At 34.6% G+C, this 23,956-nt stretch overlaps 1 long non-coding RNA gene across 1 annotated transcript in view; it reads left to right on the plus strand.

Moving 5' to 3' along the window:
* LOC118745706 overlaps positions 1 to 21,747 on the plus strand; it is a 24,345-nt gene extending 2,598 nt beyond the window's left edge. The window contains exon 3 of the long non-coding RNA XR_004993686.1: positions 21,709 to 21,747. This is a non-coding gene — a long non-coding RNA (uncharacterized LOC118745706). The remainder of the gene's footprint in view (positions 1 to 21,708) is intronic.
* Positions 21,748 to 23,956: the final 2,209 nt, after the last annotated feature.

Genomic DNA, 23,956 nt, shown 5'->3' on the forward strand with positions numbered 1-23,956 from the left:
TTCCGGCAACACAGAAAGGAGAATTCTACTTAGTAAGGGTTATAATCTCTAAGCGCGGCCGAAGGCCGCCTACGCACAAAGAAGTTCTGCGCAAAAATACTTCCGCCCTTCTTTTCCGGCAACACAGAAAGGAGAGTTCTACTTAGTAAGGGTTATAATCCCTAAGCGCGGCCGAAGACCGCCTACGCATAAAGAAGTTCTGCGCAAAAATACTTCCGGCCCCCTTTTCCGGCAACACAGAAAGGCGAATTCTACTTAGTAAGGGTTATAATCCCTAAGCGCGGCCGAAGGCCGCCTACTCAGAAAGAAGTTCGTTTTCATGTATGCACTATTTCGGTTTTTGTCATATGCATTACTTCGGTTTTGAGTCGAAACTGTGCATGTATGCATTACTTCGCTTTTTGTCATATGCATTATTTCGGTTTTGAACCGAAACTGTGCATGTATGCATTACTTCGTTTTTCTCATATGTGTTATTTCGGTTTTAAACGAAAGTGTGCATGTATGCATTATTTCGGGTTTTTCATATGCATTATTTCGGTTTTCAACCGAAACTGTGCATAAATGCATTATTTCGGTTTTCCTAATATGCATTATTGCGATTTTCAACCGAAACTGTGCATATATGCATTATTTCGGTTTTTTTCATATGCATTATTTCGGTTTTCAACCGAAACTGTGCATATATGCATTATTTCGGTTTTTTTCGTATGCATTATTTCGGTTTTTTTCATATGCATTATTTCGTATGCACAGTTTCCATATGCACAATTTCAGCGTGCCTTTCAAATACGGTTCCCTCTTTTTTTATAAAGCAATTCCATTTCAGGCTAGTTTTATAAACCAATACTTTGGTACCAATGGGTGACGCTTGAAGTGAGGAGCTTCCGGTGAGCAAATCTCATTTTTGCACAAATGTCAGTTACGCGGTTTTGCAGATCGACGATACGTATATAAATTCATATGAGGTATGTTGAAAATAGGTATAAAGTGGGGGAGAAATATTTCAAAGCTTCAGCTCCCTGCAAGGACATGTGTGTGTCCAGGGAGAAATTATTTCATCAGAATTCCAAAGGATCGCTTTTAGGGATGTTAATTTTTCGGCTTTTTCCGATCCCGGGATTTTCGGGATGGCGTTGGCCCAATCCCGGGATCCCGAGATTAGTCCCGAGTTTTAGATATTCATTACTTTTCAACAACTTGAATCGAAAAAGTTGCTTCTATATTGTTTGAGAAGCTCTAACATTAAATAAATAATAATAAATGGGTTTGAAACCTACTTTTTTATTTAAAGTGGCGTTTTTATTTTGTCTCTCTGACCGCAGGATTTATTTTGAAGGAGTTTGTAATTTCAAAGATTTGATTAAATTGTTAAAAAAATTCAATGCTATGTAGAATCAAAATATGGGTAACAAATGCAATAGGAAATTTCTTCAGAATTTAAAAAATTAAAATTTTTTGGATTCACATGGACGAATAGGTAATTTTGAAGCTGACAAAGTTAGAAGAACGAAACTCGAGGATGTTATCGAGTTTATATAAGCCCTTAACATATAATTTTTTCAAAAACAAATATTGCGAAATTTCAAGGATACTTCTAGTCCTTCTGCACCAGAAACTTGAATCTGTTTAAATTCTACAGGATTTCCTACTTAATTTTATACCCATACTTCTTCTCTAAGCACATTTCTCTAAATTTTTCAATCATTTTTAAATTACTGACGTCAGAGTGAAAAACTAAAAACGCAATTTTACTATATTTGGCCCATTGATATTTGTGTTTAAAATTTACTATCGCGCGGTGTTATATGTATAATGAACTATACATTTATAAAAAAAAATATTAATTATTAAATAAAAAACGAAATATAGCCAATACTGGTCAAGAAAAGGAGTTTCTATTATTGCCATTAGTGCAAATTACAAATCCCGAAAATACCGCTATTACTTGCCAAGAATCCCGGGATTTTCGAGCCCATAAAAAGTCCGGGATCCCGGGATTAACATTCCTAGTCGCTTTAGTTGGTCAAGTGTTGAGAAAAAAGCAAAGTATATAATGCATATGAATGTTTTCTATGCTCTTTGACGGTGGCCATATTTCATTTACCTCTACGTATCGAATAATTCGGGATATTTGCTCTTCGCGGCTGGAATATGGAGTTGTATCATTCTAAAGAAATGCTACAGTATATTGTGTCTTAATTACTGATGTGATTGACTTCCTAACTATATCTCCCAACTGCATTCTTTTATTTCTTTTTGGATGCCATGAGAAAACGATATCCCGGATTTGCGCATATCGTTTCTACATGCGCTTTTGTAAGTAGATCGAATATACTCAAGTATTCTATGAGGACAAGTAAATTTTCCGGATTAGGATTTTCAGTTTCTGCCAGTTCGAAAGTTATTTTAGGCTTTAAATCATGAGCTAATACATTTATAATGGATAAATTATATATACATATTTGTAATTAATTATAGAGACTGTTTCTGACGGCATCTTAAATAATCTAAGTTATTAAAGTAAAATTTGTCATACAAGTAAGTATATCTAAAAATTAATTGTAAGAGCTGTCTCAAATAAATACATAAAACCGCCCATCGATGAAGGCATTGCCTTGGTAGGCGGTATTTTCTCTAGCTATTATTTTACAAATCTGTTGTTTTAATAACGATTTTACTACTTTTATGCATAAATCTCAATGTCTGGAGTGCAGGGTTACCAAATCTCATTTTTGCCACAACAGCGATTAGGCGGTTTTGCAACTGTTCGATGGGCGGTTTTGCAAAAACATCGACGATATATAAGAATAGTTTTTTATTTGATTGTTAAAACAGTTGTGATCGCGGGAGATCGGGCTATTCTGCACTTTGAAGATAATAGCAACAACAAAGTACTTCAAGAATTAAAAAAAGGTAACCACATTCGTCCACCTTCAACAACATCGCGTTTTCGGGCATTTTCAGGGACAGTAGTCGAATGTTCTAGCATTAATTTAAGCCTAAGTGGACGGTATGTGGGGACGAGGAAACACACGTCGAACAAGCCTTTAAGGAGATTCGGGCGCTGAGTTTTATAATGCAACGAAGACAAATGGAGTCCAAGATGCCTGCAAGCTAAAAATGTTGGACGAGCTCCTTGCTTTTTGTTATTTTTGGTCTAATATATACTTGGTGTGGCAAGCTATCTGCCAGTGTGGCACGAAGAGCCAAAAATTTATTATCACGGGCTCTAAAAATCAAGAAATTTATATGAAGAAGTGTATTGCAAACACGATTGCAGTCGTTCATAAAGCAACATAGAGGCTCAGTTCTTTTTTGACCAAGGATGCATTGTAACGTTAATTTTAGCGTTTACCAAAAAAAAGCAACCGTTCCTGTTGAAACGATTCAGTTTTTTATCGTTTAGGTAATTAACAAAATAATTCTATTTTGATTTTTAACGAAAAGAAATTCAATCGTTAATTCTGAAGCTGTAGCATGCATTTAGGTCCTAGGTGTTAATAGTGAGCTGACAATAGCATACAACAACAACTTTTCGTTTATTAATTTTGTTTCGATGTTAACGATTGATATTTTTTTCGTTTCTACGTTAACGATTGAGTTTTGTTTCGTTAATTTAGCTCTGAAACGAAACGAAATTATTTTGATAAGTTATTTTTGCACATCAACAAAACGAAATCGATTCATATGGTTTGTCTCTGGTTTTGACCCGATTTAGCATTGAGCCATTACAGCCCTCTTGCCATGAACTGGTATGTCAGATAAAGGGTAGATATCGTTCAAAAGGACCACGACCCATTAAACTGTTCACAAAAATTATTGAAAGAAAACAGTTAAAAACGAAAGAAGACATCTAAAATTAGCAGTATTTCAAAATTAATTGGCAGAGAGCAGCAGATACCGTCACAAAAACGGGTGTCCATAGCTTAATGAGGGGACTCGAAGGTAAATGGCGCCATTTTGTTTATAATGAAGATAATTGGAAACAGTTTTTTTTGTTTAATATAGTAAGCTTAATAAAGAAGATGATAAAACAGAAACCTTTTTTCTTAGGTTATGTAATATGTTGTTATAATGATTTTCGGCTGACCAAAATTTTTCGTTTCCATTCTTTATATTCACACCTTATACTAATATTCGCTAAAGAAGCTTGTGTTCCAAATTTAAAGCCTCTAGCTGAATTTTTACTAATATATGGCCAGATTTTTCATGATTTCTCTTCTACGGCATCATATTCTAGAAGCAGGTGCAGTGGTGTCTTCTCAGTTGAATCGCAGAAACAAAAGAGATCGTTCGACCAGATTCCCAGCCTGTGCAGATATCCTCTTAGTCTGCAGTGTCCAGTGAAGATGCCTGCAATGATTCTAATGTTTTGTGTGGGAGGTTAAATAAAACTTTGGGCACAGATTGATTCATCCTTGAAACTTGCCTTCTGGTGTTTTGAAGCCGTCGGTGTACCGTTACTCTTTGATGGAGTTGCTCTAGGTCGCCTGCAAAGCTCTGCCTTGAATTAGCTATCGAAAACAATTATTTTCTTCATGTCACGTCATGGCTAGGGAGGGGAACTGGCATCCTATCTTCTCTATATTCCTAGGCGCTAGTACCTCTGCCATTACCTCTGCCATTACCTCTGCTGTCTCACCCTGGCTAGGACGGCTTTGAAACTCAAGCCTCATAGGTACGGTGACCATCCGTTCTGTTTTTTGCAGGACCGTACTGTTATTTAAAGGTCTGTCCTGCGTAGTTTTTCAAAACAGAAAACCCCCAAAATGTACTGATTTTTTCCAAGTGTCCTGCTTTTGTCCCGCATTTTCTTCGATATTTTATAATTAACTTTTCCTTATAGAAATAAAAGCAGTGTCGATAACTAATTGATAACTACATAAGGGTAAGCTGGTTTTGAAGGTTCAACTAGTCAATGCGTTCTAAATATTGTACGGTTATGGACAATGGATGACGAGAAATTGAAGACCAGCATCAAATATATCGATAACACTGTTCTACAAATTTTGTGGTAATCGCTTAAGAAAAAAAATAGTTTCCAAGCCAATTTTCCTTTGAAACAAGCGCTTTCGTAATTTTTTTGAAAAACGTGTTTTTGGTACATTTCGAACCTATTCGTCAATATCTCATGAAAAAATTATCCAATCAACATAAGCGACCTACAGTCCTCTTACAAAAATATATTACTTTGCCGATTTCGATGTAAATTGTTAGTGTTACAAGCGACCAAAATCGAAAAATTGAAATTTCAATCATTTTCTTTTTACAGTAAATGACAATCTGATGAGAAATGTAGGTGTTACGGAACACAATCTGCACAAAAAATATATATTTTTGCAAAGAGCCCATCAATACCTTTCGAACTGTTGGTCGTTTCATGAGATATTGAGGAATAACTGAAAAAGTACTAAAAATACGGGTTTCGAACAAATCTCGAAAACACTTCTTTGAAACCATGGGTAATTTTTCGTGTTCAACGACCCAAAAATTGCGTAAAAAATTTACTTTACAGTAGTTCATATTTCGTGTAAAGTAATATGTAATATGCCTTATTATAATTTTGTAAATATTCATTACTAAAAGATTAATACCAATGAAGCAAAAGTGATTTATGTTTAAAGTTTAAAATTGGATTAATAATTAAGAAAAATACACTCTTCGTTATAATAATTAGTAGGTACAGTTTTCCTTTTGTTTGTTTAATATTCATTAACTTTTCATAAAAATATAGCATATTCTACGTCTACATCCCCTGCGCATTTTCTTCCATATAAACATTTTGTCAAGCATACTTTGTATGGTAGAAAATCAAAAGAAGGGTGCGCTATTCAAATGACGAAGAATGTATATATGTAGTATATTTTTGTTATTTTTATGCTACGCAATTATATGTAGGTACATTTTTTGAAAAATTGTCCTGCATTTTCAAAATATATTTATGGTCACCGTACTCATAGGTCACTATTGGTCATACTATGATGGTGTACGTCTATCTTAGAATTTTGGGGCTGCACCACCAAGACTTGTCTGCTAAGCGTCCGCACACCATTAGTGCCCTCTAATCTATTGATGTGGTCGCATTAACGTGAGATCTCCACAGCAGCTTGTAGTCCAGGATTAGCCCAAAGTATTTAACATCGGCGGAAACTTTTAACTACGATCCCATTCAGTACAATATTCCGCATGTCTGGGACTTAACCTCGGCGGAAACTTTTAACTACGATCTCATTCAGCACTATATTCCGCATGTCTGGGAGGTTCTTTCTCTTAGTGAAGGGTAGGTACAATGGTCGTCTTTGAGGGGTTAATATTAAGTCCCACTCTGGCACACTAACTCTTCTTTGTATTGTGCTTTCAAACTTTTTTTCTGGCAATTATTGTCTTATTATTTGCAACTGTACCAAACTGCCCTCAATATCGGTTTTAGCAATCCTTGTTTGAAGCAGTTTGGCTATCCATCTGAGGATGGTTGGTAGCACCCTTCGTTTCTCTATTGTGTGGCAACCACCTCATCGTTCTGTACACAGCTGCTTAAAAAGCTAGATAAAAAAAGCTAAAGATATATGCAAATTAGCAATTCATATATTTTAGTGGTTATTATGACTTCATAACAGTGCCAATGTTTAAGTCAAATTGTTAAATTTTTGAAAGGATCAATTTATTTTGTACACATGTAAGAAAATATTTTTCGTACTCTCACAAAATCTGGGAAGCTTAGGAGAAAGTGTTGAGATGATTTCATCTCATCGTTCTATAAACAGCTGGGACAGTGAGGATTGGGTGTGTTATTTAGTCCCATCGCGTGAATACCAGTAGTATAGTATCCTCTCAATATACTCACTGCACGAAAGAACCATCCATTGACCCTCCTTCCGTCAAGCTTGGAACCATTCGTGTAGAAATTCACCGGTGGTACCTTGCAACAGCTACTTCCCGTTCACTCATTCCTAAAAGGTATATTAGTCGCGAAAGAGAGAGAGTCGAAGCCTCAGTTTTGTGTTTTCTGATGAGGAATAATTAATGAAAACATCAGGGTTCGTATTTGCACACACATGTGCAGCACATCCTAACATTTTAAGCTCACACACGTGTGCTGTGCATATAAAAAATTAAAAATTTGCTCACATCACATGTGTGTCGTTTGGTAAAAAGCACGGGCACATGTGTGTACTTTCTTTTTATTAATGTAAAGCACACGCACATGTGTGTGCTATGCGTAGAGAAACTTATACACTTCGAATTCTAACTCAAATCTTAAAATAATTTTTTAATATGTTTTCTGTCATATAAAAAACAAACAACATCTCACTTTTTATTGAATTGTCTTTCAAAAAATAACGTTTAATAAACAAATTCTTTTAAGAATATATTATGTGCATGTGCATGGGCTGAAATTTGTACAAAAATCGGCTCACACACATGTGCATGTGCTTAATAACAAACAGCACACACTTTTCTGTGAGTAGAGTTTGTTTTCCACTTATGCACACACATGTGTATGAGCAGTGAGTGCAAGTTGAATGTGTTTCTGGCGTGTGTGTGAGCAGAGCATGTGTGTGCAAATACGAACCCTGGAAAACATGTCTGTATTTTCTGAGAGAGTGCCTTTTGATCCAGATAAATTTGAGTATTTGTACATATATAAGGAGTACATAATTTATATCAGAACTCGCCGAAGTAACAGATCATTATAGTATTTATCTCTATGTTTCATTTCATACCTAACACTAGAAACTGCATTAGCAAAAATAAAAAGATCAAAAAAGCTAAATATGTAATTTTAAGAAAAAAACTAACAAAAATCCTATAAGCTAAACAGAATGTTTTCCGGTTAAACCCAAATACAAAAAGGATTTGCCCTTACCTCTCTGGTCAGCTTCAGGACAACTGGAGTTAAAGGCGTCCATTATAATGCCTGAATAACCAGGATGTTTGCATGTATTTATATAAAAACAATATTTATTCTAATAAAAAAGTAGTTGGTAGGTACTATAGCCAATGGTAACCATCAGTTAGCACTTCTTGTAATCCACGCAGAGTCCGCAAAAAACTCCGGAAGCATTGTCCGGAGGATGCATCAGACTAGGCCGAGCATACTTTGAAGTGCCATCATAATATAACTTAAGAAAGTTGTATTAAGTATATGGAAATTGTTACCAGTCGCGCCTAAACAATGCCATTAAGCATATTGTGGTCTGTTCCCATTTTTTAGCCGAGGAAGATTGATGCTGGGGTTTTTCTTGGCGCGACCTGCTTTTAGTTCAGCGCCTATCGTAAACCGAATAATTCTGTGAACAGACATGGAAGGTTCTGACGACACCCACCATTGTGTGACCAAAGAGCTACACGATCTGTTGTTAAGGTTGATGTCAAGAACCTTCTCTCTGGCCTGGTACCAAATATCGCTTTTGGATACTGTTCGGAGCAGCAGCGGATAAGCCAGCAACATAAAATATGTTTATCAAAATCAATATGAATAATGTTATCTGATCACACTGAAATTTTCATACTCAATTGAGCTGCATATTTACTTGTATGTATTTAAACTGTGCTAATTTTGTTTCCCCTTTATACTATGTATAAAGCATATGTATATACATACATACATATATGTATGTGCATACGTACCGCCCGCGCTCAGTTGGATACATTCGTATGCAAGCAAGCGAAAAATAGTACATATGTATGTAAGCAATATTGTGTGCGCGGGTGCATACGTACATAAATATATGTATGTAAATTCTCATGCATTTAAGAAAACTGGTTTTATATTGTTGGTGATGAATTTGCAGTTATCCAATGTAATTAGGACATACTTAAATAGTTCAAGGTGAACTTTCTGTTAGTTAGTCGCGGACCAAATCTTGTTAAATACAGTTGCTTAACTTATGCATACATCATTTGTTTTATTTTAATAGCTGCTAAAAAGGCTTAGTAGCTCAACAGATACTAAGGTCTACACTAATGACTTAATAAAGTACGTGTCTTTTTCCCCACGATGTGAGCGTCCGACTACCAACGGGTCGTAACTAACGGGGTAAACTAAGTTTGAACTGTAGATCTGTTTTTCAGTGAGAGTTTAAACCTGCTTTAAACTTCGGCTATTTTTTAGGGCAACCCAGATTTTTCTTTATATAAATAACTAAACTTTCACTTTCTTCTGTTGTGAGACCAAAATGCCCTTTATAAGTTAATGATAAGGAAACAAGTTGTGTCTGCTAATTTTCTTGTGCACAACTTTAATCTTTCGTATGAACATTTCGCTTATTTATGTGTCGCTATAAAAATTGTCCCTAAATAAAAATTGTCCCTAAATAAAAATTTTTTCGAGTATTTTACGAATAATTTTAATTATTTTCCTCCTCATTCATCTAAATTTTCGCAGCTTATGGCAAATATAAAGGCCATAACAGCTGATAGTTTAAACTCTCCAGATTGACTTTAAGCTTAGTTTAACCGACAAGCAGTGTTAACCTTGCACTGAAAAACTGGATTAGTGATATATCTGCAAAATTGGCATATAGTTATTTCTGACTTTATAACTAAACTCCTTGAAACATATCCTTACATAAACGTACGTTTACATATGTAGAGATTATTCTAATTTTGAGCTTTACTCTCTAATCTGTAATTAAAAAAATAGATTAACCATGCGAAATTCCTCCTCAGATAAAAGCGATCACTTTTCGGTGTCCACCCTAGATTTATCGACTTTTGTTTGTGAAGAAGAGGATAAATGTCAGGTGTGATAAAAATGAACGCTAGCAAGGAAAAGAGGTTTGTAAAGGTATCTATCTATACTGTTATATACGATTTCATATAGGGAGAATGCTTGTAAATGTTTGGCTCCCATATAGGCCTGCGGACTATGCTCAAAAAATCCCGAGAGGTGCTTGGGTCAAAGTAACCGGTTGAAACCAATCGTGACCGATAGCCTACACCAAAATACATTTAAAGTTAGTTTTAACCAAGTTTTAACTGATGACTTCTTGTCGAAAAACCAAAAAACCTGATTTTTCACAGCGGCCGATTTTTGCAAAATTTTCACTTAAACTCGCTTTATCTCAGACGTTTTATTATCGATTGATTTGAAAATTGTACACAGTAAACTAGATATTATTGTAAAGAAACTTAGTTTAACTACATTTTTTACAAAGGCAAAAGTTGTGTTATGAAGTTCAAAATTTTTGTTTTGTTTTAATGCATCATTATAGACGAATACCTAAGGAAATCTTTGGGAAAGTTTCAGGTTTAAACAGCAAGTAGTTGCAAAGTTATAACAATATTATGATGACCCCTACGAGCGGGCGCTCGCCTCTAGATCAGTGCTAGCCAAAAAAGTCTAAAATGAGAATGTATTAGTTATGTTACCCCAAAATGAGAATGTGTTGGTGGTAATGCACGGAGAAAACTTTCTGTGTTGAATTACTTATTTTAAAAATTTGTGTATGTTTTTTTAGCATTTTTTCATTGGGCGATATTTTTTAGAGCTAAAAAACATAGAAAGAAAGTTAACGGCCCTAAGTAAGAAAAAAGGTGGTCCAATTTGTTATGTATTTAATTTTTTTTATTGGGATAATTTAAATGTGGATTTTTGGGCAAAAAAGCACTCTGAATACTTAAATAAAATTTCGCAAATTTCAAGTAGAAAATAAATAAATATATATATTTGTTTTTTTAATCACGTAAAACTTGACATTTAAGAAAAATTTTAAATTGCGCGAAAAGATAAATAACAAAACATTGTATGTTTTGATTGAGGACTAGCCTGGTTTTTAAAAAAAATTACATATTTCACATAATTACATAATTTATTTATTTTCTTCAAATCCTGAATTACATAAGCTTTGAGAAATTCAAACAAACTTTAAATTTACAACTAAAATCAATAAAACATTATAGGCAATAACAATAAATGTTGTATGTCTGCATAGTAATCAGACATAAACAATTTTTTTTTAAACAACATTTGTTATATATAATCTTTTATTTATTTTAATTTTAATTTTTAATATTGTTTGAATTTCTCAAAGCTTCTGTAATTCAGGACCTGATGAAAATAAATAATTTTACTACTACTAATTACATAATTTACTCAGTGTACATACTTTATTCAATAATAATGCGACATCGAGCTGCTTCGTTTAATGCTTGTATGCAACTCACAGTATAGACAGTAGCCAATCTTTTTGGGTTGTTGTTGTTGTAATCGTTGTTGTTGTAGCTATATTCACCCTTGAGGAAGGTACTGGGTTGTGTGCTGCTATTTAATGGCCTTCCTCAGAATTTTTCTTAGATTTCAGGGTTGTGTGCTGCATTATTCTTAGATAAATTATATTATATATATTTGATATATCTTGATCTTATTAAAATAAAATTATAAATGGCGCAGTAATTAAACAAATGAGTAAAATGAATCCAAAATATGAATGCTAAAATCTAAAAAATTATGTAAAGCAATATAAAATAAACGTAATAAATATTTAAATACTTATAGTCCGGTCAAATTAGACCAAAAATAGGAGTGAAGTTACAAAAATTCCCGCCCAGCTGAAAATTGGTAGGATTGTTCAAAACACCATCATAAATGAAATCAAGAAAGTCCTCATCGTTCCGATACCTGGAAAGAAATTACTCGGGGTCAAAAGTTACAAAAACGGGGTTTTCGCGATTTTCAGCAAAACGGTAAGTTTATCATAAAATTTGTTTAGACAAAAATTGTAGATCAGATAATTATCTATAACAAATGTCTAAATACTTTTTGTCCTAAGAGCCACCGTTCCCACGCCACCTTTGTTGTACTTATATTATATTATGCCGATTACAACTCTTCCAACTTTTTGAATCGTTATATCTCGGAAACGGTGGCTCTTAGGAAAAAAGTATTTAGACATTTTTTATAGATAACACTGGATCACAAATTTTAATTTGGTTTTTGTTCTACAGACGCCACTATCCAAGTTCTACGTAGAATTGCTCGGTGATTCCGAAAATCGAGTAAATTTTTTTTTATGGACACGTTTTCGAGATATTTGCAATTTACCGTTATTCAGCTTAAAGCAAATATTGGTTCCTTTTAGTCACGTATATCTTACGAACGAATTTCAAAATCTTAATGCAATCTTAATGCGGCAAATGAAAGCCAATGAAATTCTCCATAAACCGTATATACATCACTTTCCGATAGGGCTTATAGTTTCTGACAAATTAATTAATCATTCCAGCTTTTTTTTTATTTTTTAAGCAAAAAATGAAAAAAAATCTAACTTTAACAGAGGAAAAATTTAAAAAATAACAGGTTCTGTGCCAAAATTTGGCATTTGTACTAAAGCCCTCTCTGTTACAAAAAAAAAATCAAGTTACTGATGAAGAAAATCGATGGATAAATACGAAATATGAGTGGTCAAATGAAAATGCGCAAAGATTTTTTGTATGAAATACGAGCAGTAAAGCGTGCTACTCATACGCCACGTACACCCGAACTTCCAACTTTTTGAATCGTTATATCTCGGAAACGGTGGCTCTTAGGACAAAAAGTATTCAGACATTTGTTATAGATAATTATCTGATATAAAATTTTTGTCTAAACTAATTTTATGATAAACTTACCGTACGTATAATTTTTTCTAAAACAAATATTGCGAAATTTCAAGGATAAAATTTTAAAATGACATTTTCAATATTTACAAGCCCTTCTGTACCAGAAACCAGTGATCGGACTTAAAAAAAAATTTTGTGTGGTAGAATCTGGAAAAAAATGTTGTAGATTTCAAAAAAATGTGGTAGATCTCAGGTTTTGGATCAAACTTTGTACAAAAATTAAAGAAATTCTGTAAGGTTTCACCTAAATTGCAAACTTTTTAATTATAATAATAATAATAGATTGGCGCTAACACATATGTTAGTGTTTGGCCGAGCTTCTCCTCCGATTTGTTGATGTTGTCACACAAAGCGGAGGGACCTACAGTTTTACGCCGACTCCGAACGGCGATTGTATTTTTATGAGAAGCTGTTTTTCATGGCAGAAATACACTCGGAGGTTTGCCATTGTCTGCCGAGGGACGACCGCTGTTAAGAAAAAAACCTTTTTTTTTTCTATATTTTTGCGATGTTGCTTTGACCAGGCTTTGAACCCAGGCGTTGCGGAGTGGAAGCGCACACTGCTTACCACTACACCACAGCGGCCGACTTTTTAATTAGACCCTAAAAAAAAAATATAGTATAACAAAGTGCTAGATTGAAGTTGCTAAAAATTGCATTGCGTTTTGGCAATTTTTTCTTTGACAGTGTAAAGCGGTTCCTTCCATATCAAATTATTTTTCGAACATAAATTTTTTTGCAACCTTGCGCAGTGCTGCCAGCGTTTCATTCTATCACGTCACGATGTAACGAACAAATGTGGCTCGTTACAGAAACCGCTACTTGTGATTTGCCGATTTTGACAATTCTTAAGTAAATGTAAACAACGCCTCAGAAACTTTAGATGCACCGAAATTTGCTAGTACTTTTACAAAAATCGCCGTTGTTTATTAATATTCGCTATTAATTTTTTTTTTATAAATCATATACTTTAAAATTTAACGTAACGACGCCACGTTTCCTGTTGAAAAATTTATTATTGACAAAATTTACTATTTAACAGTTTATTTTATCCTCCCATTCGGCTTTGTTTACTTTTACTTGAGAAATTTCATCGCCGCCGAGAATGCGGAATCTTGTATTATATCATTCTTGTTACTATATAGTGTTTAGTGTTGGACAATTTTTGCTCTTAAAATTAAGAAAATTATGTCGAGCAAAAATAAAACTAGGTACTCAAAACGCGAATATGTAGTAGATTTCACACCTTGTGTGGTAGATGTGGTAGATGGTCAAAAAAGTGGCACCCAGTGTTGCCACAAAAAATTACTAAATTCCTCAAAATCAAATGAAAAATCATCAAAATCCGAACAAATTACTCAAAATTTTCTTATTACAGGTATGAGTATTGTTTACTGCATACTATTTCAGGTACTTAGTATAAAAATTAATTACATTCTCCAATTCAATTAGTACATTTGGTTTGTATATAATACTGCAGCAACTATATCAGTGCTCAATCTGGTCCTCAAGTCAGTCCTACGCATTTTTAAGCTACTACATATACGTTCTACTGAAGAATTAGAAAAGGGCTATATTAGTAATGCAGATATAATTTTTGTTAATTGGGAAACTTATATGAACCTGAAGAATCTTCTAATTCAAAAACTTTCCTATAATTTTCTGGATCTAATGAAGAATCAATATGAATATCCTTATGATTGAACAATGCGTGTTCTCTCCATTCGTTACCGAGATTTCGCAAGTTCAAAATAAGTTGAAAAAAATTATCGATAACATTTTGAATATTTAGCAGTAAATGCAGATGTGCTTAAAAGCGAAAAACACAACACAAGCGGCTTGACAAACCAAGCGAAATATTCCTTCGCTTAAAGCTATTTATGTTGTGTATGGGGGTGTTTGAAGGTTTGAGGGAAATGTGAACAAAATTCTAAATTTTTTGATTTTCTGGCCGCCATGTTGACCTTACGCTGTGTATGATAAAGTCGGTTCATTCGCAACGGAATTTTTAGGGAATGAGGACGCAAGAGAAAAATCGATGAAAACCAAACCCTTTTACATTGTGAACCGGAAGAAAACTAAAATTCTTTGCTTGGACGAGTCATATTTGCATGGCTTATGGCGAAATGGGAAAAGTTGGTTTGAAGAATGTTTGACAAGCCGCTTGGGTGGTGTGTCTCGCTCTTTATAAAACTTCGGAAAGCTTTTTGTTCAACAATTTGCAGAGCGATTTAACAACTCAGATGTATAAAACATGGTTGCATTTGTTATCCGCAAATATGTTGAGAGAAAATTCCTCAAAAATCCCTCAAAATAAAAATCCTCAAAAAATACTCAAGCGCACCCGAAATTCCTCACGTTTTGGGGAATTACTCACAAAGTGGCAACACTGGATCTACCACAATGTGGTAGAAGTCCGATCACTGCTTTACACCAGAGCTGGGCAATTTTTGCTCGCGAGCAACGCCAGCGTCGCAGTTCGTTTACGTGCACAGAAGCAAAGCAGCGAATTTGGATTCAGTCTGCTTGCAGATTTCACCAAGGTAACATCATGTTCGGCTGTGGATTGTTTTTCTTCGTAATTTTAGCACGCGCTTGCCACATTTTGTGTAGAAAATTTACAAAAAATCCCCAAAGCAAAAAGTGGTGTGTTTTTCTTAGAATGGTGTTTGCATGCATTTGCGACGATTCAAACACAAAATAGTGCGACCCTATATAAGAACTAGAGTTTATTGTTCAAAGAGCTTTCAACAAGCCGCAATATCCGTTATGCAGTTATGTCTACGAATTTCTAATATAAGAAAACTGTATTTTTCATGCCGTGTCAATTAAAAAAAATATAAAATGAGCTGCTTGCTGACCAACGTTTAATAATTTTCTAATAAGTTCCATGATTTTTATAAAAAAAGTGCACAAATTGCGTGCCATATTTTAGAATAATTTGTTTCTATCTAAAGAAATCGATATAGAAATTTAAATGCTGGTTTATACTCAAAAATACTCAATGAATAATATTTATAAGTTATATTCTATTTTTAGCACTAAATTCCTATTTATATGAAAATAATAAAAAAACGACTCTCGCCTTCAATCAAACCGATTTACCCAACATAAATGAAAACTACTCACAACCACAAACACCTAATATTAATATACAACAACACAATACCGACATAAACACAACGCAAAAAGTGCCAAGCACTGTACAAACACACCGTGCACATAATAACATTTCAAACCCAGAAACAAAAGAGAATAAAGAATACTATATCAATACAATGCCAACAATGTTATCAGTCGATGACCCAACAACGAGCGTAATGGTGTCAGCATTGCTTTCGCACCTTACTTCCCCAAACAATCTCACTGTACTTCCCAACTACTTGCCCTCGCAAGACGAAATGGTAGAGTAAATGCTTCGTATCGTACAGTGGAGTTTAAATGGTCTATTTAATAATTATGCAGACCTCAATATATTGATTAATGAATTCCACCCAGATATCATTGCCTTACAGGAAACCCACCTTCCACATAATAATACAGCCCATCCGCCTAACAAGTACATAGGCTACTTCCACAACTGTAGCCAAATCGTAACGCACAAACAAGGTATCGCTGTGTTTATGAAAAAGTCCATGATTCAAAAACAAGTCCCCATAGTGTCTACTATTTCCTGTTTGGCGGTCGAAGTTGACATTGGGTATAAACTAACGATAATCAATTGTTACATTCCACCACATCAAAATTTCACAACCAGGGAACTTACAAATATTCTTAATACTTTCAATACTCCGATTATTCTGCTTGGAGACTTTAACGCCTGGAGCCCCCTATGGGGTTCTCCTTATACAAACAGTAGTGGCCAGATTATAGAAGACATAATCCTTTCCCACAACCTAATAGTCCTTAACGATGGTTCACCCACACACTTTTCTACCCACAAGACCTTTTCCCATCCAGACATCATCCGCATCTATCGCCCCCAAACTATCATCTCGCACGCCAGATGAACTCCATAACAGCGACCATTTTCCCCTCATCACCTCACTATCCTGCCCCGGTTGGTCACAAATCAAACCAAAATCGAAATTCCTCACTGACAAGGCTGATTGGTCTGAATTCCGCTCGATTGCCACATCCCTATCAAACAAAAGCCCCTGCTTAAAAAATATTAACGCTGAAGCCGCGGCGATAAAAACTATTATTCCCTAAAACAGCACAAAAAAATTTCGAGCAAAACTGCCCTACTGGTCCAACCACCTAACTGTGCTTAGAAACAATAAGAAACTTTTTTGGGCTAAATATAAAAAAGATAGGACTGACACAAACCTTATCTATTATAAAAAAGCAAACGCGGCATTCAGAAAAGAACTTAATCGCCAAATATAAATCACTGGAAAGGATTACCGCAAATATTAATCCACACTCAAGCCCAAAACAGGTCTGGGCAGACATAAAAATCCTGACTGGTTCTGCACTATCCTCCTTCATCCCTTTTATTCACTCACCTCAAGGTCCTATATACCCACCAAATGAAATAGCGGAAGAATTTGCCTCTTCTTGGTCAAAACACTCCCACCACTCCAACTTCCACATACACTTCAATACCCTTAAAGAACAAATTACAGCAGAAATCTATGACAACCTTTCTTCCTCTCCCAGCGTTCTAGCGGTAGAAGCTCCAATTACCTCAGATGATTTTGAATCCACAGTATTCAAAATGTCTGGTAAAACTCCTGGTGAAGATAAAATCACCTACCCCATCCTCAAAAACCTTCCCAACTCTTTAAAAACAAGACTCGTCAACTTATACAATGAAATATTTAACAGCGGTGTATATCCTTAAGATTGGAAGATGTCCTCTATCATCCCTATCCCTAAACCCAACAAGCCTCCTTCCTTATAGCTAGCTATACACCGATATCCCTCCTTCCCTGCATATCCAAAATCTTGGAGAAGATAATCTCAACGCGCATTATGTGGTTCGCTAAAACAAATAAATTGTTATCTCCCTACCAATTTGGGTTCCAAAAAGGGATATGTGTTATAGAACCGTTGATATATTTCGAATACTTTGCCTCTACAGCATTAGCAACCAGAAACCACGTCTCTGTATTGAGCTTAGACTTTGAGAAAGCTTTTGATAGAATCGGTGTTCACCTCGTACTCAGAGAACTAAAGCGTTGGAAGATCGGGAAAAAATTTATAATTTTGTAAGGTCTTTCCTAAAAAATCGGAAATTCATCGTTAGTCAATAACCACAAGTCGAGTATTCACAATCTCTATAATGGAATACCACAAGGATCTCCACTCTCGGTTATCCTGTTCACAATTGCTTTTAACGAACTATGCTCAGTAATTGCTTCTTTTAGTCATGTAGAGCATATTATTTACGCCGACGATGTCCTTATCTTTTCCAAGATCAAAGACTTGAGGCAGATTGAATTAAATTTCATAGATATCCTTAAGAGCATAAACATTTGGAGCCAAACCTCAGGTGCTGACATTGCTCTTAATAAGTGCTCCTCATTTCACATATGCAGGAAACATATCTGTTCTTTTCCGCCCCTTTCCCTACATAACATTCCAATACCTCACTCAGACACCTTAAAGATTCTTGGCTTAATATTTGATAAGAGACTTAGCTTTAATCAACATTGTCAGTATATAAGAACTAGTATATTATCTAGGCTAAACATAATTAAATTTCTTTCATCTAAACACTGTTTTGTACACACCAACACCCTTGTAAACATAACCAAGTCACTAATACTCTCAAAAATCGATTATGGTCTTTCAATATACGGCAATTGTGCTAAATCTCATGTCAGACTTACGTGCACCATACCACGCAGCCACAAGAAGGAGTATACGTGCGTTCCCCACGTCACCAGTCAGAGCAGTTCTTACCGAAGCCGGACTACCTGATATCTCGAACAGGACAGAGTACAATACAATGATGCTAATACTCAAACTGCTCCATTGCCGCAATCAGCTGTTATTTACCCAAATCAACTATGTTTTTCTTCATGCACACAAAACTAGGAAAGTATCCGCATTATCACGGTAGTACAGGAAATGGACATAATATCGTCACCAACATTAGTAAATACAGCGTCTCATCCACCTTTCATGATTCCTAAATCTTCATTCGTCACCGTTGTTCAGAATCACCCTAAGAACAAAACCAGCTCTAGCGAGTACCTACAAATATTTAATGAAGCCATACAGCCATACAAAGAGGACTGGGAAATTATATACACCGATGGATCGAAATCTGAACCAGTACAACGTTTGCTGTCACAAACATACTTGGTGCCACCATTACTGTCGGTACTCTGCCCACATACTGCTCAGCTTTCACAGCTGAAGCTGCTGCTCTGCTTGAAGCAGTACTGTACTCCTCTCGCAAAGATGGTAAGAATATTATATGCACAGACAGTAAGTCTTCAATTGAAGCCATTCTTAATCCATCGAATGATTGCCACCTCGTAAACAAAATCCGCCAAACCCTACTTCAGTATGGCTCCATAAAAGTAATGTGGATACCTGGACATACAGGCATTAGAGGAAATGAGATTGCGGATAAAAGAGCCAAAGAAGCTGGCACCGAACCTCTTCTTCTTTTCGATTACCTGACAAATGCAGATATTCGTAAACTCTGCAAAAAACAGCAACACGAAAGTTGGCGAACAGAATGGAGTAAATACCAGCATTTTTATAAAACCTGCAACCCCGATGGTACACGATCGACCTATCCTGCAAACCTGCCTATCAGAGATATGAAAACTTTTGTCAGGCTCAGAATTGGACACACACACATCTACTCAACGGTCAAACTGCACCACCCTGCCCCTCTTGCGGCGACTGCAACCTCACAGTATCACACCTGCTCGATGACTGTCCAGGGCTTCAACACATAAGATCAGCACTGTTTACTAACACTAAACCCTCTGATCATCTTAAATGTATTAATGACATCAACGTTAATATTCTATCACACTTTGTATCTCTAAGTAAATTAAGCATATAGTCAAATATCATCAGTCATAAATTCACACCTACATATATACATCTTTATGTACTAAATATTGTCACCTAAGTATGTTAAAATTTTTTTTCTTTTCTAGCCGACGGCCCTGGCAGCCAGTGCTTTAGATTTAAGTGTAGCAATTATTTATAATTGTTTCTCTTTAAAATAAATAAATAAATAAAATCTAAACACCGAACATAATTTTACAAGTATTAAATTTTTCGTATGAAAAAGTTTCTATGAACTAATAGTATTAGTTACTAAAAACTTCCACGATTCATTATTTCACTATACGTATAAGCAAAATTGGGCAAAATACACATGCACGAAAAATACCAATTTTAGTACATTTATAACAACCTGGCAACCATAACTGAGCGCGACGCACTATTACTATGACAAAATGAGACTGTGTTGGTGTGCCCAGCATTGGTTTACACCAGAGTGTCCAGATTTGGAGATTTCGCGCCAATTTGTCGTTTTTTTTTATATTTGCGCGTACAAATTTAGGAAATCGCCATTGGCGATTTTTTCCCTTCAAATAAATTTTATCCAATTATAAAAATATACAAAACTTAGTTTTCCACGATAATTTTACGGAAGATGCTAATGAACTGCGTGATAAACTTGACTTAAGAAGCATATTAAAAGACTGTCAAAATGTTTAATCACCCTAATCGAAGAACTTTTGAAACGATTACCTAGTCAATTAAATACTTCTAAAAAAGCTTTGGTTTTTTCACCGGAAAAGTGTGTGAATCACAAGAGGACGAGTTTCAGGGACCTGCCAATTCACTATTTGACTTTGAAGGAAAGAAAAGTAGGGGAGACTGAATATTTAAATATTTTAACTTTCCCACAGAATAACTTTTCTCAGAACCATTCCAGCCGACTCTGAAAAAATAAAAGGTTTGGAAATATAAGTAAATTCATATTATTATCCTTGCCGCACTCACATGCTTTGTTGAGAGCGTTTTTTCCGCAATGAATTCAACAAAAACTAAGATTCGAAATTGGATGAGGTTGGAAAGCCTTAATTCAATAGTTCGAATAAAGTATTATATGAAGGCTAATAGTTTCTGCTGCAAAACGTTTCCAATATCAAACAGTATGTTATCAAGGTTGAATAGCTCAATATATGACAACAACAGAAATGTAAATCATTCAGACACTATAGGTGACTTTGAAGAAATTGTGGAAATAGCTGATCTCGCCTTATAGGTTTTTATCTAATTTTTAACGCCGAGCTCTTAAAGACGGAATTTGCGCTTAATAAATTAATATGAGTTCTAATAAATTTAATAATTGCGCAGTCCTATTGCAAAATATGTTGAAACCAATATTGTTTGTACATCACTATTATATAAGTGATTTGTCTTATTTATTATTACCCTCGGAGGGTATTATATTCGTTTTTGGGTTTAAATGTTATATTATAACAAGATCTCATTTTCAAAATAAAAGATTTGTTAAATCGATTTCATGAATTTTATTTAAAAAAAAATTGCGATTTTTGGCGATTTTTTTTCCAGAAATTGCGCCCTTTTTTAAACAATCTGGACACCCTGGTTTACACTATTGAACTGTTCTCTTTTTCCCTGTGTTCGATTTTATGAGAACACTGAAATTACTTTTCTCTTCCATCACAGGCACAGTATAAAATTACCCAACAAGCATTTCAGTAAATGTTAAAATAACTTAAAGTAAGTTTGCTATAATAAGCGTTAAATAAGGATTTTTAATATTAAGCTTATTAAAAGTTTTTTCAAATAAACCTTTAATAAGTTTTGAGAGCGAATGTTTATAAATAACTTAAACTTATAAATGAAATGCAAATGCCAACGACATGAAGTAGTAAATATAAATTTTTTCAATCGTAAGTGACGTGTTTACGTTTTTTAAAATATATTATTAAAAGGAAAAAATTAAATAAAACCAATGCGGTAAAAAAAATCCAATCCAGGACCCGCTGCGCTAATCGGTGCAGCATTCGAGTCTTCAAAAGATGAGTTCTCCTTAGCCTTTCTTAGTTTAACATTCAACTAAAAATGTATTACATTTTTTTTCAGAAAAGTTCATCAATGATAATGGCGACGATGAAGCGGAATATATAGCTGCATCGATGTCGTTTTTCCAATTTGCCAATAACCGCTTGTAATTGAAAGCACGCAACAAGATATAATAATTAACTTTTTTATGCTTAATTTTTGTGTGTTATCGGGAATTTGTATGCTAAAATGTCTATTCCCTATTTACATTTTCGCGACTGTAGATGAGTCCGCCGAAAATTCGCATTTCTTTTAGTTTCTAGATGTTAAGCAATCTATGTATGAGTTTTTATTGAAATATCTTTAAATAAAGGGTTATAAAAATGTTTATAAAAAGCTTCTTTTTTTTGAACATTTCGAGCCCTAACCGCCAAAATAACGTAAGCGAAATTTTTTCAAAATTTTCTTTTTGATGCAGAAATGCATCTAGATGCTCTAGGAATATTTCTGCATCAAAAAGAAAATTTTGAAAAAAATGTCGCTTACGTTATTTTGGCGGTTAGGGCTCGATTTTTCGTAAGTTTATTTTCATACGTTTATAAACAACTTTTTTTGAACCTTTATTATAAGTTTACACTTTTAGGCTTATAAAAAGCTTTCTTTTCAACATTTATTAAAAGTTTATATTTCTACGCTTATAACCAATGTTCCTTTTCAATTATATTACGCTTACTTTCAAGCGTTTTATAAACAAAAAATCAACGTTTTGTAAGCTTAATGCTTATAATTGAAAACTTAAAAAAAACTTTCTTTAAGTTTATTTTGCTTGTTGGGTACTTTATGCTAGGCACTAACACCATGTTCTGACTGACAACTAAAACACTTTGAAAACGAGTTTTGGAATTGTGGGCTGAATGCTGTTCACACCGGCTGTTAGTGTTTTCGTTGACATTTCTTACATCCTCTGATTACAGTTTTGCTACACAAATACAAAACCAAAATGCTTTTCCCCTTCTTAGCAACCTCTTGCTTTCATTCTTATTTTACTTTGGACAGCCAGTTAACAACAAATCCGAAATGGCGTAATAAAGATGATAAAATATGACTTCCACTTCGATAAATAATCGAAAAAAACTAGTGAAGACACCGATTGGAATGAGTGGAACGAAAGTTTTCAAGTAGTTTTCAGCGAAAACTGGTTTTCGTTTGACAGATTTTATATGGACGAAAACACAAGTTTTAGGTCGAAAACCAGTTTTAGCAACGAAAAAATCAGACGGATTTTATCATTCAAGCTAAATGGATCAGAACAATCTAGCAATCTCCTTTGTATAATGCAACTGTTATCTGTTCTTCCCCCTGGGGCAAAAGTGCACCGGCCACTGCATCCTTTGTATTCTACTTAATTAAGGAAAAGTCTTTTCAAATAATGATTAAACTATTTTTTTTTAATTTCGCTATTCACTTGCGATTATATTTATTTTGATTTGTTTCTGTCAAAGTAGCTGAGTAAGAACTTCGAATTTCAAGTTTTTAGTTTAGTTTAGTGCCGCTGATAGTTACGATCGGATTACAGCATACCAATTTTCGAATTTTCGGAACGGAGCTACGAATTCGTAACTACGAACATTCGGATTACAGCATAGGGGTGTATTATTATTCTGTAGATGACAAGAGAGGAGCAGGAGCATAGTTTGTCCCCCGTTTGCCCATTCTAGGTAGAATTTCTTTGTCCGTTTTATGCATACGAAGCGTCTAGAAAAAAAGCGAACACAAGTATATACATTCGTACATACATATGTACATGCAAACATCCGTATGCGTGGCACCTTTCTACACTCCGTTGCATAATTATAAATCCAGTTCAAAAGTCTTTGAAACACCCGTCACAATAAAGATAGGTAACAACTTTCTTCTATAACTTTTGCATGGTAAGAGCTCTCTAAAATAGAGAGGCTAATTTTTTTATAATCATAATCTGAATCAGTGATGAAATTGATGGTACAATTGTACTTTAGTTAATACATTTTGGGTCCCAAAAGTACATTGGTACTACATCGACATTTTTGATACAATTTTGTCAAAATACAGCATTACGACAAATTATGTAGAAATACGACTTGTAGATAAAAATGCAGTCATCTTTTTCCTACTTTATACAGGTATGTGCGTTGTGTTTATTAAAAACGAAAGACTTTTTAAAATCATCAAAAAGTTGTTGCTATGATATAAGCAACTGTTTCTTTGTGTTACTCGCACTTAATAAACATACTTGTATGGTTTTGTTGATTAACTAGAATTATTGATTATAATGGAAACTTAGGGTTCG

The sequence above is a fragment of the Rhagoletis pomonella genome, unplaced genomic scaffold, assembly GCF_013731165.1.
Source record: "Rhagoletis pomonella isolate Grant_MI unplaced genomic scaffold, Rhpom_1.0 Rhpom_scaffold_00009, whole genome shotgun sequence".
NCBI classification, from domain to species: domain Eukaryota; kingdom Metazoa; phylum Arthropoda; class Insecta; order Diptera; family Tephritidae; genus Rhagoletis; species Rhagoletis pomonella.